This window comes from Varanus komodoensis, unplaced genomic scaffold, assembly GCF_004798865.1.
Source record: "Varanus komodoensis strain SLA01 unplaced genomic scaffold, ASM479886v1 scaffold1, whole genome shotgun sequence".
Lineage (NCBI taxonomy): Eukaryota > Metazoa > Chordata > Lepidosauria > Squamata > Varanidae > Varanus > Varanus komodoensis.
Genome location: NW_025335268.1, coordinates 84,372,648 through 84,390,519, shown reverse-complemented (window position 1 = coordinate 84,390,519; position 17,872 = coordinate 84,372,648).

Sequence of the window (17,872 nt, the reverse complement as noted above, 5' to 3'; positions counted from 1 at the left end):
CTTGAACCTACAGGATTGCATTGTGAGCATCAGCAGCAGAGCAATGATGTCCCACAATAGACAAGTCAGTGCTGTCAAGGCACATCATACCCACTTAGGAAATACTTAAAATGTTCAGTACTCTTAAAGTCCATAAAGCCTAAGGCAGGTTTAGGGGGGCAGCGATTCTCCTTGATGCTACTCTCTTGCTCAGTCAAGAGACAAGTACCAACAGAAAGCAGGCAATTTGTGGATTGCTGGCTTTCTGGCTTTATGAGCAGACAAAGTATAATGTGCTTCTCACTTGAAGAATGTAGATGAAAAGGGACAGGCCCTTCTTTAAGACATACTTTTGTGATAGATATCTGAGGCCTAATTCTTTACCTGTTTACTTGGAAGTAACTCTTGGTGAAGGACTGAAGTCTGATTTTTAAAAAATGAATCATAATCACACAGAACTGTAATCACAACATGTATATAAAGCCATACTCGTGAATTTTAAATTTCTCCTTTCCACTTATGTAGCTGTAGCCCTACTTGAAGCAAGTTGCTATGGAAAACAGTAGGAATTATGTTTGAGTAAACCAGAGTTCCCCACTCTTGGATGTACAGCTTAATGTGGTAAGGGTGTTGAGAGTGATGGAGAAGCTGAAAGCAATATGTTGCTTGAAGCAGGCCAAAATAGATTGAAGAAAAGCAAACCAGCAATGTTTATTAAGAATACAGCATGGAAGGCTGTCAACATATTATTACACATGTAAGGATAGAACACCTTGGAACTGCACAGCACACAACTAGAACAAAGTGTTTTGTTTACCTCATCCTCTAACAACTTTCTCATAGACTTCCTCCCTTCACAAGGCTGGGAATTGTGCTCCCTTCATTCATACCTTGTCTAAGATGAAGCTCAAACACTCATCCCTGGCCTGGTTTCTTCTTCTCTCTCCTCTAGGAACAGTTCTACAGCAATTTACACACTTTTCTCTTTCAACCTGTATTTGTAAGAACAAAAGAGGCACCATCTTCTCCACCAAATGCCAGCAGGAGACCAAACTATTTCACCAAGGTGGTCTCCTAGCAGGGTCACCCAGAGCAGAATGGTCAAAGCTGAAACACCAGAATAAGATGCTGCTTCATCTTATCTTAATGGTCATATCGGCAAAAGAGAATAGATGGCTCTAGTGGAGATGGGGCCAAAGAAGGGTAGCTACGGAGGAGCAGTGGTACCGGAAAGCAACATTGATGGAGGATCTTTCACAGACAACAGTAGTAATGCCCAAACTAACGCTGGTTATTACTGCACAGAAGGTGGCAATGGTAAAGCATTTGTTTGGGTGTGTGTTTAACTTTTGTGTGTGTCCAGAGAGCCTCAGCTGTTGGGTGACAGAACAATGAAAGAAACAAACCATTTCCCCATATTTTTCTAATTCATCCTTGCCCAACCTGAGGTGCTCCAGACTCCTGAGCATTAGTCATGCTGGCTGGGCTGATGGGAGCAGACATCTGAAATATTTGGAGGTCAGCAAGTTGATGAGGGCTGCTTCTCATTGCATCACATTTATTTCACCACACTGGGAATCTTTGCCAGTCAGACTGAACCCTCTTTACTCCACATTAGCTAGACTAGTGATTCTCAGTGGTACCATCCCCCTGGGGGAGGTGGAAAGTAAGGAAAAAGGGGTGGCAGGGGGACTTTAGGAGATTGTAGATTACTACTACAAAGAAACAGAGAGAACAAAAAGGTGAAAGTTTGTAAAATATGCCCTCCAAGGAGGTCTCACCCCCATGTAGCCCTGCAAGCTACTGTCCCCAGTGGCACCTCCCTGCTGATGCCCTGGTGAGAGCAGGGATGAGGGACAGGGAGAGACAGGGGCCAGTCAAGCAGGAGTATTCATCTAAGGTACTGAAAATCTAACTGCACTCAAGTGCTGCTGTTTCCTAAAGCTGTGATTTAGATTATTTTTGTTGTTAGTTATAACACACACTTTGTTAATAAAGCAGCACTTTATTAGGATCTGTTTTTGCTTAAAATACCAGACAGGGTGACCAATCAATTCCTAGAGATCAGCAGCACTTGGGTGAACTGATTTCACTCCAAAATGGCATTGAGTTGAGGCCAAATTTTTCAAACCCGTATCAATATTTTTGGTTACAATTATACACACACACACACACACACACACACACTACCCTAAACTGTAGAACCGTGGAAATTAATTAACATGGGATTTCAGTCTTCTTAGTGCCTTCCAGCCTGATGTTGAAAAATAAATATCTCTGCACCAAGCACACCCATTCCATTAAAACTATGAAAAAATGTATTTACAGATGAGAGGTAAATTTATTTTTTATTATTTATTTAAAAAAAATCATTTTACAAAGTTAAGTTTTATTTGTGAAATACATATGCTTGTTTATAGTATCAGATTTGTTGTTTTAAATTTGCAGCAGAGCAATAGATCTAATACAAAGAAAGAGGTGTGGAGGCACTAGAGTTGTCACTGAAGAAGAAAGAGGGTGGTAGCCCAGAAACATTTGGGGACCACTGAGCCAGATGGTGTGAAACTTACAGCTCCAGATTCTTCACTTGGCAGGGCATAAAGATGCAGGTTTAGGTCTGCATCTTAAAATGCATTCTAACAATAACAACAGGAGCACTGCTGGGTATTTTGGCCAGACCATTTAGCCCCTGGGGTGGGGGGGGGGGTGGCTATCTGTTTCCTAATTTACTGCAAAAAGTACATTCCAGATTTTGGAGCTAAACACTACAGTGATAAGCCTCAACAAGTGGCCTAATGCTGGATTAAACCAGTTCTGTGTTAACGCAGAGTGCTGTTCTTTGAAAGGTGGCCAGCTTTTGAACACATGGGATGAACATGTGTACTGTTTACATACTTCTTGGAACACTTGGAACAGCCCAGCCCTCCAAAACATGAAGGGATGCTCCACTTGGGAATAACTGTGCTAGTTAATAGAAGTCAAAACAACAAAGAGAGCCCTGGGGAGTTTTTAAATGTTGTCCTGGTGGCCAGAGTCCCACCCTTTATAGCTCTATTGACACCATTTGTGGGCATAAAGAAATCAGATACTTCCTTGTTTCTGAAATCTAAGACCACATAGGATCAAGGACTTAACCACAGACAAGAAATCCAGAGATTATTTATAAGTAAGATTAAAGCAAACATTGAACTGTTTTGCGCAGAAAGCAAATGTTTCACAATAACAAACAGCTGTCTCTCCTCCTTATGCCCAGCTGCTAACTTCATACAGTTCTGTAATAACATCACAGGTTTTCTTTACTCTTTCCCCAATGGTTCTCTGTCTCAAAGGATCCATTTTATGGCTCACAAGGGAAACTATAGATCTGAACCTATTTCAGCAATGAAGGTCCGAAATAAATATTCGTGCTACTGTCTCTCAGATATACTACCTGTCAACAAACATACTGAAATATATTATCTATTGTGGAGATAAAAGGCTTGAATTGGATTTCCCCATAATTTTGCCTAAAACTGAGTATCATTCAGGCATTACAAGACAGCACTTCCTGTTCCCTCTGACTATCCTGTCTTAAGTGGGGAATATCTGGAAGGGGGAAAAGACTACTTCCTCTTGAAGGAAAAGAAACATGCAGTTCTCTGAATGCTGTTGACTTCCAATTTCCATCAACTTACTATGGCAGTATGAGGCACATCCCCACCCCAGTAGTTCCTATTTCTCTCATAAAGATTCCAGCATTGGGACTGAATGGAGAGGACATGCTTCTGTCACTTCAAATTCCTTCAGCATGTTCTTTATTAAAAGGCATCTGCATTAAATAATTCCTTATTGTTTACCTTTACAACGTCTGTCTGTAGTATGCTTTCTATCAGGTCTACAGCTGTCTGTTGGCAAGCCTATCCTTTCCCAACTCATCATAAGACACCTGGGGGCAGGTGCTCTGAAACAGTGGGACCTACTGGAAAGGCCAGGCTATCATGACCCTGAGCAAAGAGCAGGTGCTGACTAGGACTCATCCAAGGAGGGCTGTTGTCTCAGGAACATGCTGAGACCTATGAAAACTGTCTGATCTGGACCTGTTGTTAACCCCAACTTCCCTGAGATGTTCGTGTTGCTTAAACGGCCACTGTTGGACTCTTCAGTTGTTGGATCACACAGCATGAGGCAGTGAGGACTACGCTGAGAGAAACCTGCCATGTCTAAGGAGTCTACTAGAACCATGTCCACTGGACTGAGAGATCCTGGAATAGAGGATGGTGGCTCACTGGGTGACACCTCCTTCCCCTCTGAGTCTTCTAAGTCAGAGGGGGACAGAGCCAGAGAATCTGGTAAAAACTCCATTCACCTGAACCTAGAAAAGGGCAGGGTCCTTCTCTAACTTCAAGGTGAACTTGCTGAAGTCCATGCAATGTCAGGGAGATGCCACATACTTCTCACTTGGCCTTGAGCGTACTTCACTTTGGTGCAATTCTTATATTTCCTGTTTAATCTTGTAGAAATCTCCATGCCAATAGTACACCCTCTGAGGCCTTTTCTGGCCAATTCCCCACTGTAATCCAGAAGTACAGCCAAAATTAAGCCAAATTATAATCAGATATTGGTATTAGATTTTAATTTGTACTACTTTTAACTCTCAGGTTAAACTCTCAGCTGTATACTATACACTGTATATTGTATTATATATTATTTTGCATGTTAATTGCATTTTGTTTTGGCATTTGTCTATAATAGTAGTTGTTTGTTTTCATAAACTGTTATATTGTGTGTATTGTTTTCCTTTTCACTCTTTGTTTGTTTTTATGAGTTTTGTAAATCCGCTTAGAGAGTCCTGCTGGACTATTGGTTAAGCGGATTATAAATTCAATTATAAATAAATAAAAATTAAATTAAAGTCATATCTAGTTCAACAGGCAGGAGGCCAGAATTAATACATTCTTTTTTCCACTTAAACAGGTGAGGAAAAAAATTACAGTAAAGATCATTGTAGCTCTTGGTTGATTGTAATTTTGTATGTAGAAGCAAAACAATCAAGGAAAATAGTCCTGTTTGTCTTTTATCAATTAGATTCTTTTGTAAGACACAGATATAGCGGCTTCTGGAGTCTTTCCCATGTTTGAGCCCTTAATACTGAAGTCATCCAACCTTTCTGAATACAGTGCATACCGCTCCATACAATTCCACGAATATTGCACAGTAGAATTTGCTTTGCAAAGCATGGCATCCTTCTCTGACAGCTCTGGTATTCAGCAAATACTTGGCAACTGATCTAGCCAATTTCATATCCTGAATGCTGTTCAGCAGCGATACGAGCAGACAGTATAAACTTTGCAACCACGCCCTTTATCAGCAAGAAGTGATGTAGTAATTAGAAAATGTGTTTAATGATTAGAGTGTTCGACTGGGACTTTGCAGATCCAAGTTCTAGTCCTCACTTGGACATGAAGTGACTTGGTGCCTTTGAGCCAGTCACTGTTGCTCATCCTAAAAACCTCAGGAATAGGGCTATGTAAGCTACCTTAAGTTCCTTACAAAAACAAAAGGGATAAAAGTGTAATGTAATGTTATAATATTAATAATAAACATGTCAAAATAAGAATAAAAAATCTTGAAGTATTCCTAAAACATCGAATCCTAAGGATTACATGGATGTTAATTCAAATGAAACAAATGGGATTTACTTCCCAGAAGGTGCATTTAGTTTTGGATTTCCTTGTTCAGGTGAAATACAATACAGCTATCTATACCCACGCCTGCTACTGCTGATTAGTTTCCTATCACATGCATCCTGTAATAAGGACAACCTTCCTGGGTTAGAACAATGATCAGTCTCATTTGGTATTCTGCCTTTGACAACAGACAGCTCTGCATGATTCAGAGATGCTGTTGAACACAGAAGGCAAAAGAGGGGTGCTCCATTCCTTATAGGTGACTCCTCATTTCCAATTTAGAAATCTCCTAAAACTAAGAACAAAATTATGGATATCCTTGTACCACTAAATGTTGAAAAGCATTAACAATTTACTGGTTCATCTTTCTGTCTGTGTGCCTAGGCAGACAGATATATACCAATTATTTATACTCTAGATTTGGGGAAAGTGAAAAAAAATCACACTAACTTTTATATGGATCATTTCAGTGTTTCTTGCACATATGGAGTTCTTTGGCTGTTTATAGGATGCTTATGCAGGATATGGGCAGACTTGTCAGTGTTTAGCTCCTGAATTGTCAGGACTATCCATTTAGTAGAAAGAAAGCGAGTGAGAGAATGAACAGTCAATGTAATAAAAAGAAAATTGCCCATTGTGGCTGGCTGTGGAGCCTGCATCTTCTAATTTCCTTGACATCTATCCTCCCTGCCCCCATCAAGCAACAAAGGCTGAGTATGGCAGATACAAAGTAGGTCACTGTTTAGAATAAGCAATGGGGGTAGGGAAGAGATGTTTACCTCTGTATCATCTGGGTATGAAATGTTCTAGGGATGCTATTTGGAGTCGGTTTATGGGAATAATGCAGGAATAGTTGCTTTCTACTAGTTCTGTCAGACTGGGTTAAAAATAGTTATCAATATCTCAGAAGTCTCCCTGAATTCTTTATTTATTTATCTATTACTTTTACGTTTACACTATGGACATATGAGCAAGATTCATATGGGTGCAAGAAACAGTCACCTTGGAGGGACCTGTGCAGACCACCTTCTTGGACGGGTGTAGGATCCCAGATATCTTGTGGAGAGTTCCACATCCAAACAAGTCAGAATTCCATTCTGGGGAAGGCGATACTTCCATCAAACACATCAATAAATACAATATTGTATGTTTAGAGCATATTCTCCTGTACTTCAAAGCTTAGATAAAGAATAAAGGGAAAATGTCTAATTAATAAATCCTAAGACAGGTATTAACCTTTTCAGCACTTCTTTCAGCACAAAAGAAGTGCTGAAAGGCTAATACCTGTCTCTTAATACCTGTGTCTATTCTCCATCTCTGAGCCCACATATATTCTAAGCTCTGCTGGTGAGCTGTGAGTATTGTGTTGGCTGTTCTCTGGTATTCCTAGGACAGATACATGGAAAGAGTTTCATCTGAGTAGACTTTCTAGATCGTAGCACCAGACTAAAGCAGTCTCCTCAAGAGCTGGAGGAAGCTGAGCTTAAACTATTGACAATTGAGAATCTCACTCATCAGTGGTTAAATATTTTGGGCTTCAGCTCCCATCAGTCCCAACCAGTATGGCAGTGGTTAAAAATCCTTAGAGTTGAAGTCTGAAACACTGGGTGCCAGGTTGGAGAAGGTTACCATACATAGCTTAAAAATGGTTTTTACCTTTTGAAGGCACAGATATAATCCAATTACCACCTACGCAGCCTCTAAGTCTGCTCTGAATCTTTGTACATGATGTGAGTAGTAGCTTTGAACAGAATGAAGAGCAGCCACATACATGAAACTGAGTTAACAAGTGGAAACTTAATAAGCAGATGAAAGATCAGCAGAAAAGAGAAAAGCATAAATCAAATGGAAAAAGTAACTGCCAGCTAACTGACAGAGATGAGTTCAATGTGGAAACATACTGCAGTATCTTAGATACATTTCAAATAGGACTAGAGAAGTAACCCAGATTTTATTCTGAGTTGTCACCAATTGTGTCATTTCTTTCATGTAAGCAGCTCTGCATACCAGAAAGTGGGTGATCTCTTCTCCCCTCTGCAACACTTTGTAAATCCTCAAAATCTTGGGGAAGGTTGGGAAACTCTCCAAAGCAGTTTTTGGGTGGCCGTGCAATCCAATGCAAGTATACTTGAAAGAACATCCCACTGCGTTCAATGGACTTACTTCCAAATAAGTGTTACACTGTATTGTGCCCCTAGTTTGATAATTCTAGGTGCAAGATCTGAGTCACAAAAGTTATTTGGCAAAGCTCTGTCTAATAGACTTCATCTTCTGTCTTAGCTTGTTCCACAGAACGAAGCTGTGCAAATACACACAGATTAGCTTTTGTACCAAGAAAACCTAGATTACATTGTGAATTGATCTTAGTCCCAGGATCCAAAGAACTGTGCAGTGAGAACTTTATGCTGAACTAGTCTTTTGACTTCTGTTGATGGAAGTTTCAAAAACTGTGTGACAAGTGATGCCTGTAACAAAATATTGTAGTATGCAGTGCTGCTCAGGTTCCAGCCACCTCATTCCTGCCCCCAACTTGGTTACCCTTTTATTTTCATCTAACACTCCATACACATTGAACAGACTCAACTCTCCCTGAGAGGTTTTCAGGTTTTTCCTCCATTTTGTGAGTTTGGTGCCTAATCCCAGCTGCATTAAAATGACTTGTCCACACAATGAGAGGTTTGGGTATCTATGGGCTCAATCATATATGGCTGCCCATAAGCTTCTGAACACAGAAGATTACAAGCATCAACTGAGTAAGAAGGAACACAAAGGCAAGAACTGCCTGTGAAATCTCCCTTCCATCAAAACGTAAATGGCTAATTTTGGCCCTCTAAATCTCTAGCCCAGGGGTCCTCAAACTTTTTCTATAGGGGGCCAATTGAAAGGCAGCGGCAGCAGGCATGGGCCAATGAGGTGGCGGCGCGCATGGCCAGGTGGTGGTGGCGGTGGGCACGGGCGCAAGAAGTCCAAAACCTCTGAGGTGGGCAGTTAAATGGGCATGGCAGGCAGGATCTGGCCCGTGGGCCGTAATTTGAGAACCCATGCTCTAGCCCTTTTTCCTTGGCATCCCTTGAAGCTAGCAATATATTGTCCCTTTTCCGTCATAAGGGCATCAGCATGCACAGAAAGAACCATGATAGCTGAGAGAGCAGTGGAAAAGGCTCAGAAGGCCAAGTGTCCACTGCAACCCCAGAAGGTTTTCCTCAGGTCGTAGTGGGGATTCCACCTTTTCCTATGGCTGGCCAGACAACACCCATCCATCTTAGGATTGTGCCCCTGGTGTCTTTCCTCCATCTCTCCCTTCCATTCATTTCATTCCATTTGCCCTCCCACTCAGCTGTCAGTTTTTCCCTCTCTCATTCCATTGCTTTTGGGTCCTCAATGGACTTTTGCTGGGGTTTCCACCTTCAGAGTTGCTTCTAAAGATGTGTTTTTGACTCTGAGGATCTTTGGGTTACCCAGCTCCGCTGATACCTCCCTTTTATGCATGAAGGCTATGGTTTTGGTGTCACTTGGTAAGCATGAGATGGCTTGAATTTGGCATAGGGAGTCAGAACACGAAGCATTTTTTTAATCTATTGGATGCATCCAAGCCCTTGAGCAAAGAGTACATATGTTTCCTTGAATTTGCTTTTTTCTTGGAAGCTTTAAATGCTCTGAATTGGATTAATATCTCCCTCTGGAAAATAAATAAAACTTATTGCTTATTTTTAACAGCTAGGGAATGCCAATGGTACTTTTTCTGAAGATTTCAAATACAGTTTGAATGTTCTGCAGAGCACACTATCCTATTAGACACACAGAAACAGGCTATGCAAGTGTTTAACTACTACTGTTTATTTGCTATTCATAGCAAAAACATGGAAAGAATACCTAAGAGAATGCAGCCATTTTCTCATCTCAAGAATGACAACTCAAAAGTTATATCATCATGGGTGATAATAATACATCCTCCAGGCTGTGCCTATGTGTTATCTCTACCTACAGCTGAATTCTTTATTGGGATGTGTGAAATTCAGTTCAGCCAACATGCCTGTCCTACCATGCAGAAAATCAGCAAAGCTGCAAGAGGAATGAAAAGACATCTACGTGTTATTTGAGTGATTGACACCTTAGAGACCTAAAAATGTACTGAACCAGACATAATAAAACCTTCAACAGATGGGCATTTTTATAATTTGTTTAAATAAAAATAATTCATAGAAAGGACCATTTGTAAATGTGTATGTTCAGTTGGATGCATGCTGTCAGTTTTGCTTGATGATTAAATATAGCAATTATTTAGATCTGAACTTCTTTTATCCAAACACAGTACTCAAGAGTTTTGTATTAGGCTGATAACTTGGTTGAACTGTTGACATCAAATTTAGAAACAAAGTTTTAAAAAATAACATTATAAGACATATAACAGGATCTAGGAGCTACTTTAGGAGTATCAAATTCTTAGGCATGCCCAGGGGAAAGCTGGATGTTTTTCCTGGAATATTGTAAGCAACTTTTGAAAGAATTTTAGGTTGCATTTAGAGAAAAACTTGCTAGCTAGAGAAAGTTGTGAGTCAGGAATGGGGGTTTTTTCTAAATTTGCATAGAATTGTACCCTCTTCCTCAAAGTATTCCTTTTCTTTCTTTTATCCTGTTGAGATAATATGTCTTTATGTTGTTCTTTCAGGATTTCTAGTCCAGATTTGCATTGCTCTTTGATTTCCTGGATCTTCTGGAAGAGGTGTCTTGTTCTTCCCCTTTTATTGTCCTCATCAATTAATTTGCACTGGCTATTAGTTCTTTTGGTCTCTGTGTGATAGTTGTATTCAGGATTCTGGCCTTATTTCTGTCACCATTTTGCTTGCTTCTAATCTAACCTGTCCTTTGCAATTGTGTTTTTCCTGTCATTCATCTAGGTTTTATTAAAATTTTGCTACAATAATTTTCTTTTTGACTATTCTCTAACAATGTCTTTGGTTTCAGTCCACATTTTTTTCTGGTTCATGGTCAATCGAATTCAATAATGTAAAACTGTTCTTTATATGGACTTTCAATTCTTCAGGAATCTTATTCAAGCTGTATTTGGGCACTATGCATCTGTTAGTGATCTTTTGCAGCTTAACTTTGATTTTTTTATATTAATAGTTCATGGTCACTAAAACAATCTGCTTCTGGTCTATTTTGGCAATGAGAATACAATTTCTCTATCTTTTACTTCCAATTACAGAGTTGTTTTGATTTCTATACGGGGCATCTGGGGTTGTTCATCTGTACATCTGATCAGTTGCCTGAAGTATGTATTTGCAACATTTGCTTCACAAAATTATCGTTCTCCTGCTTCATTTCTGACCCCTAGGCCAAATTATCGTACAACGTTGGATTCTGTTTTGTTTCCTACTTTTTTGTCCCAGTCTCCTATGTCTATCAGCATGTCTTTCTTTGGTACATTATCTATTTCCTCTTGGAGACTTGCATAAAAGTACTGGATTTCTTCTTCAACATTTGCTGATGGAGTATAGACACGAATGATGGCTATGCTGACAGGTTTTCCAAGAATTCTGATTGCTATTATTTGGTCTGACTTACTGCCTATGCTACATCTTGCCTCTGCATTGGAGCCATCCCACTTCTCCGGAGTTTCTCATTTCCAAAATTAAATACTTTGTGTCTGTCTGACTGAAAATGTCCCATTCCAGTCCACTTTGGTTCACTCATGCCAATTATTAGTGTTTAGCCATTCCATTTCTTGGATTACAGTTTCCAATTTGCCTTGATTCATACTTCCATCTTCCAATTGTACGTGCTTTGTACCATCACACTTGTCCATTGTTCTTTCCTAATCATTGACTGAGTGCCTTCTGACCTGGGAGACTCATCTTCTGGCTCTTGTTTCATCATAGGGTTTTCAAGGTAAGAAAATGTTCAGAAGTGGTTTAGCATTATCTCCTTCCATGTCATACTATCCAGAGTTAGCTTGAACATCATGGTCCTTGTCTGAGAAAGATTGGCTACCAGTGTGGCCTTCAACTACCACTACTGCACAGTAGCTGTTCTGCAGGAATTCCCCCACCTACCTCACCATTCAAGATATCCATTCTCTTCCGCTGATGTAACCAATAATCCTTAAGAAGGCATATGTACCTTATTCAGGTGTCTTGGCTTCGGCCACCTGAGGTGACCCTGCTAGTGCTGAAAGAGCCTGACCTCCTGGCAGTATTGCTCTAGGAGGCTTCTCTGATACTCTCAACTCCTCTCACCACATACAGCTGTGCATCCATGAGAGGACAGGTAATAGATAGGCATCATAGCTAGAACTTTATCCTCTGCATTTCCTGATGCCCTTTTAAGGTCCTTCAAGTTGGTCTACATCTTTTAGTATACAGAAACAATCCTGATGATGTACAAATTTCAGGATCTTTGGAGAAAGCCATATAATGGCTGCTAAAGTAAGTTAAAGTCTGCGTAAGATTTTAGTATAGGCACGACCTAAAGGTTAAGTCCTACTGCGTCCATGCCCAAATTCAGTCTGGAATCAGGTTTGAAGGTTTTAGCTTTGAACTGACCTTTATTGACTGATCTGAAATTACCCCTGCATAGGACAACTGTGCTGAACATTATACCAGACGGTGGAAGAGCAAACTCCCCAAAATTTCTCATGCTTTATTTTCTTGTCGGTTATGCGACTTGTGCAGAATAAGCAATCATCCTCTCAGTTTAAATGCCTGTGTGATGATGATCACAGCTATGATGTTTGCTTTCAGTGAACTGCCACAGCTCAGCGACACCATTTATGACAATGAAAGGAAAGAGAAGGCAGGGGATTGATTCCTGCTGATAAACCTGATTTCTTCATGGGCTGTGCTCCGTGCCAAGGACAAGAAGAAGGATAGGCAGTGGTGGAAACAGCTAGTGAGGAATTCCTTTCGTGGTCACTAATCTCTGTCACCACCATCCTTAAGGAAAATTCAGAACAGGAGAACAATAGGATGAAGCCTTTTCAGGACTGGGGCCAAGCCTCAGAGGGTCTTGGCACTTCTCTCAAGGAGGGTGCTCCAAAGGATTAGTGGCAACAGCATTCTCGCCTCTCCTTCATTATGGCAGAAGCCAATAGCAGCAGAAGCAGCAACCTAAGTCCACCAAGCAGGCCAGCCAAAGCTGCCTCTGGTGCTTAATGTTTACATTCCCCCACAATGCCCTTGGAGCCATGACATAGTGTTGGTCTGCAATGACACTATATTCGGACTGGAGAGATATTGTGGGCCATGGCGGGCATCACTGTGGTTCCCACACCAAGAGAAACACTGAAGTGACCAGTGCAGCGTAGTGATTAAGAGCGCAGGACTGGGACTCAGGAGTTCTGGTTCTAGTCCCCACTTAGCCATGGAGCTCCTGAGCTGACTTTGGGCCAGTCACAGACTCTAACCTTTCATATTTATATAATCTTTAATGCCAACAGAGCGGCAAATGCTGTCCAGTACATAGAAATCAGAAAGTTTCTGCAAGCCTCCCTATTCATTTGGGGCATACATTTTTCTTTCTGCACTGGAGAAGGCATCTCTTTATTAGATGCTGAAGGGAATGGAAATACTTTATGGTGACATAGCTGCAATTTTAACTGTATTGGTAGGATAACTGAAAGAAAATGTGCTGTGTAAACCGAAAATAGATCTACCTTCTATATTTAATGGTTCAAATTGGAATCCAGTCTATAAAGAATTGCAGAAGGATTAACAACACAACTGAGAAAAGAAAAACCACAGGGGAAAGCAGACAACAGATATGGAAGACCATGTCTCATAGACTCTGCGTAACTATAAACCCCTTCTTACAATCTGTCTGAAAATCCTTTATCTGGTATTTGGAATGAAATTTGCAATTTGTTACTGTGATAGTTGTTGCTATTTTTATGTTAATGGATGTCTTGACATACCACAAAAAGTATTATTTGAGAGTGGAGATTGTCAACACTGTCTCTAGTAGAACATATCATTTTGCTTACTTGTTGTAAAGAGAATGGAGGAAGGATGGTGGAATGGCTGCAAAATCCGGGAAGTTAGGCAAGGTGGACTGGGGAGAAAGGTGGTGGATGTTGCCCTTGCTGGTGCTGAAGGTTTTTTAATGATTTCCAGAGAGTGATACAAGTTACTAAGAAGGAGATTATTTATTATTGCAATAATATCCAAAGCCACTAGCTAGACCTCCAAAACTTTTAGTGGCAAGCCTCTAACACCACACAGAGTTCCTCCAAGGTAGGCCCCCAATTAGCTGGGTTCGGAAAAAACAACAGAACCAGAGAACAAAGAAGGTGGCTAGCTTTTATAGATTACAGACTTATAGTGTTGAAACACATGCATACAGCATTCTACATAATTAATATATATTGTTACAAGAGTAATATTGTTTACACAGGTGTTAAGAGATAACAGAGTATAATGTGCCAATGAGGCGGATTCCTGCCTGAATGGCTGGTGTTTCTTCTCTGCCTGAACATCACAGCGTAGGCTCATTACTTCCTCTTGCTCACAAAAGTCAAGCCTGATAAGGAAGGGCAGTGTGCATGCTTCTTGTGCCGTCTGGAAAGGAAACTGCCTAGTTTCATGATAGCAGACTGACAAGCTCAGAGCAATGCTAACTCAAACTCTGTCGTACTATTGCAAGCAACTAGATTTTAACACCAAGTGAAGCAAGCAGAGACCAAGGCCTGGCTTTTGGGGGTTCAGGCTTGTTACAGTGGAGATGACAAGGGGTGGGTGATGGAGCAAGAGGAAAATGAAGGGACTTAGAACTGTGAATCTAAAAGAGAGTGAGCAAGTTAAGAACCTAATTGGCGAGAGCTGCGAGCTGCGTTAGTGGTCTGCTTTTAATTCCATCTCTTTTCAAAGGAGCCCAGGTGGACAGACCTTGCCCTTCCCCTGGTTTGGATTCTTAAAGAACTGGCTTGGGAGAATTGCCTGAAAGACTGTTTGTTTCCACCAGAGCCTCTTCTCTGGGTTTCCTCATCTGATGTAGTATGGCGGGTGAGTGGTAGGCAAAGGGTTTTTTCAGTGGTGGTATCCTGAGCTTGGAATGCTTTCTCTAGAAAGCTTCATAAATATTAGTTTGCCAAACTCTGTCACTTCTGCAGATGTCTTTTATTCTGGTGTATGTATTTGTGTTTACACTTCTTTTATGAGTTAGTCTGTTTGTATGAAGCTCTTCCTCTGTTTTGTTTTGAGTCACTTTGATAATCTAGTTGAGTGACAGTATGTGATTTTTAATAATAAACAAAAATGATAGTTAAATGGAAAAGGAGAAAAAATGATTGGCCCAAGATTATCAATGAGATCTATTGTTCACTGAGCAATTGACCCTGAGTCTCTGCAGTCCTATTACAGCATTCAAACACTATACTACACTTGATTTCAGGAGGATTTAAGTGGTACAATATTGCACTCTTTATGCAGTAAGTTTTCCACTTGTCTAAAGACAGAATAGACAGACTGGCTGCACAAAGCCCTTTGATTGTCAGCAATAGGGTCTCTGTGTCTGGAAGTCTACAAAATAAAAATAAAGAGGAGGAGAGATTTGCAATCTGAACTGAGGGTGAAGAAACTGTGGCCTCTTCATCAGGATTTCAATAATTTCTTTACATACACCTAAAGATTTTGCGTCTCATTGGATTTAATCTTTTCTCCTTTGAATAGGAGACCCCCATCAGTGCTGCATTACGAACAACATTTGAAACAACTCACGGCATGTTGAAAAGAATTTTGATACATAGTACTTGTGGGTGCTATTAAAGAAGCATAAGGCTGAAGCCTTCCTGCAGGGCTGGTATGAAACCCAGGCATGGTTAAGTAAGAGATAAGGGCCCATATCTCAGCTTGGTCCCACAGACAAGAGTGGCCTAGAGTTGCTCCTCCTCTCCATATCAGCTGGTTATTTCCCTGCCTCTCAGTGTGGCCCAGATAGCGGTGATGGTGAGGAGGAGGAGGAGGAGGAGGAGGAGGAGGAGGAGGAGACGGCAGCACTTATTTGTTCACCAGCTTTCAGTCTATCAAGCAAGTAAATGCTAGCCATGATGAGAAAGAGGATGACAGTAGCTGATGACAATAGTGTTGAGAAGGGAGACTCACTGAAGGAGAGGACTCATTGGAGGGGATCTGGCCCTGGGCTCTCCAAGCTGGAGTTAGCCCTGCCTTCTTGGGCATGTGGCATTAATTGCCCATGCTGTTGGATCCAGGGGGTTGCGTCTTATTTTGCTTGTGATTAAGATTTAAGTACTATCTGACTAAATACCTTGGGGTTTTGCTTGAGAGAGGTAGGTAAAAGAATAAGAATGCTGTAAGGCATCCATTCCGAAGTTAGTGCCTTCCAGCTGTTTTGATGCTGACTCAGTCAGCTAACAAGGTTAATGTTCAGAAATACTGGGAGTTGAGTCCAGCACATGTAGGCTGCACCAGGTTGGGAAAACCGAGCTGTCCTAAATTAGACACATATAGAAACAAGAAGGTTTGTTGGTAACCAAAAAATAAAAATCCCTAAGTACTACAGAACAACTAATTTTAAAATAGAGTACCTACTGTCAAATATGTGTCAGATTTTATGTGACTCAATGACTAGTGACCTAAGTCTTTAAAATCAGTATGGGAAACAGACCTGAAATGCAATGCAGAAATGTCAGATTGATAAAAACTATGGGGAAAACAGCCATTCAGATAGCAACAATACAAGACAACAGCATAAAAATACCAAGATGTCATAATATGCTCATGAAATATCACAGAATAAATTCTCAAGCTAGTCCACTCTGCTGGAGAGGATATCAGCAAATGGGACCCTGTTTCCATATGTGGTGAAGCTGACAGAAAACGCCATCATTTAGGGAGCTAATTATGAAGTAGGTGTTATCACAGGTCAAATAGTTGCTTGTGATCTCAAATTAGCATTATTAAACTTGTTTGTTGATGGTTTAAAGGACTTGCATTTAAAAAATTACTCATCTTCTTCACAGCTGCAGCCAGACAGGTTCTAGCACAGCAACACAGTTGTTAATTTTCCACTGGAAGCTTGGTTGGAATGGAACATTGTCTTTATGGAAAAATTATCAAAGCAACTTAAAGCTCTGAAAAACATGACAGCCTGAAGGTGGTTTTGAGAAAACTTGGCATGTGTTGATTCCATACATTAGACAAGAGGGCATAATCATGAAACCACCAGCCACTCATGAGTCTCTCTGGAACAACTTAAGAAAAGAATACACAGTGTGAAATAATCACAATTATTCCAAAGCCAAAACATGAACTTCACTGTTACTTAGCTTTTTTGGAACACGTACATGTGCAATATTTTGGGGTGTGGAAGACTGGAATCAGTTATGCATTTTTATATGCTTGTAGGCATCCTGCCTGCATAGCTATACATGGAGGTAGCATGTCAAGTCACCTTTGCTAAGATGAAAGGCTGTGGGTCTGCAACCAGATGGGTGACCATATGCAGAAGCAGAACAGGGGGTTGGACTCCATCGCCTTGCAGGATCTTTCCCACTGTAGTTCTATTCTGTTCTAACTCTGTAACATTTTTGAAACTGTAAAATAAAGTTATTCAAAACAGCAACAAAAATGCATCTATGCCTTGCCTGTGGCTATCCATTTCTGTATTATTGCTCTTCAATTCACCAAATCTTGGTAGCGGCAGCCCTGCCTCTCACAACTCCCATAGCATTTCACCTCCACAAGTCAGGCGAATGGCAATAAAAAATAGATTTCTAGGTCACTGCCAAAAAGGATCACAGGCATCATTTCCTTTCAAAGCTCTTTTCCACAGTTTGTGCTGCCATGCATTATAATTTCAAAATCCACAGCTGAGCAATACCTTTATGACAACCAACCCAAATGTCACGAAACAATAAGCGAGTGTTTGAATCCACACAGCAGTTAATCAGGCTGCTCAGGATGGTAAGAAAAACAGCAATGCGGAGGGTGGTGTGTGTGCCGGAGAGGGAGAGAGGGCTGACTGGATGTCAAGGCTTTAGTCAGCCTTTGCATGGAGTGTGGGAGGAAACTATATTTAAGGACCAATCCTATGCATGTGGAGACAGAAAAAAGGCTTACAACGCCTAGCATGCCCCAGACAACCATGGCTTGTAGGGGGAATCGTAAGCCTTTTTTCTCTCTCAACATACCTAGAATTGCACCCGTAATTGGGTTAAACTCTATTAGGTGTTATGCAACCAGGGCTGCTGGCATAAAGGAACAAGTATTGTC